Source organism: Ostrinia furnacalis, unplaced genomic scaffold (genome assembly GCF_004193835.3).
Source record: "Ostrinia furnacalis isolate ACB-3 unplaced genomic scaffold, ASM419383v2 OfSCF2409, whole genome shotgun sequence".
NCBI lineage: Eukaryota > Metazoa > Arthropoda > Insecta > Lepidoptera > Crambidae > Ostrinia > Ostrinia furnacalis.
In genome coordinates, this window is record NW_021132648.1 from 790,673 (window position 1) to 792,162 (window position 1,490).

Sequence of the window (1,490 nt, forward strand, 5' to 3'; positions counted from 1 at the left end):
ATCTGCATGTTATTAGGACGCCTGCTAAGTACCTGCATATTTGAATGAAACTTGACCAGGTGGTGTGACGTCACGGCACCGCCTATGTTTGAGTTCCACGCGAAAATATGTAGGTAGATAATTTAAATAATTTATTTATCAGCCATTTCTTGATGGATTTCAAAAATAACTTCACCGGCTGTTTAGTTTTGGTCTATATTTTAATCCCATTCAGTGAAATAATATTTTCAACATTACGAAACTTTACCATTATTGTTTTTTATCCATTGTTCAATTGTACAGCTGCCAGAGAAACAAAGCGCTATTGTAAAATCACTAATCATTTGTCTTGAGCAAACTATGTTATTAAAGAAAATGATTAATTAATATTTATGATCATTAAACATTACATGTGCGCAAGCATTGTAAAGAAAAAAAATTTTTTTTTTTAAATAATAACTGTACAGTAAAATAGTTCTCAGGTTTTTTTTGCATCTTGACTATACAATATTTAGTAGTATTTACAGTTTTGGGAAGGTTTTATTTCTGTTAATTTGTAAAAATAAAAGATAATTATTTTAATGTAGGCTCCTACATACAGGGTGTTGATTTCAATCCTCGCCATATTTATTTAGATGATCTATATAAACGCATTATCCACAAAAAAAAAACAAACGAAAGTGGAATTTTTAGCGAATATTTTCCGTGCGACATCAACTGTACTGTGGCTCGCAATACTGCAATACATTTACACTGCGGCACCATCGAGCTTCCCGGATCGCTCGCTTATCATGTCGGATAGCCTACTAAACAAAGCCACGTAAAGTAGGTAGTGTAAATAGGTATTTTTCTTTGACTAAGTTAATTTTTTTAAGTCATTTTTTTTACTTATTCGTGATCAGAATAAGCTACATAATCAACTCCTTAAATATGGCGAGGATTGAAGTCAACAATCTGTATAAATAAATAATTAAATGATAAAAAATGGTAGGGCGTTTTTATATTACTTTAATCAATGTTGCATTTGTAAAAGTAACATAGAGTAACTACATATTTTACAAAATATTAAAATGTTTGTACAAAAATCATAAAATCAGGATACATTATAATGTAATGTAATATCACAATACAATATGGCTTTATCTTTGTATTCTCAATTATATTTTATTTAATAGACTCTAAAAAGCTTCAGATCATAGATGTGACACAACATATTATTAAAATTATAAATGCATTCATTTGTAGTAAAATATCTAAAACAATTAAATAACAGCTTAAATAAACTTAATTAAGATATTAAATAAATAAAATTATTTTATATAGCTGTAATTAATTGTCAAAGCTTTTCACGATTAGCATCATACCAGCCTCTAATTAAAATGAAAATAAACTTATTATTACACACAATACACATTAAATTACTCAAAAAAAGTATTCAATACTTGTACGTATATTTTATAATGGCAAGTTGGTATGGTTGTGTTTTTTTGTGACACTAGATAAAGATTAAA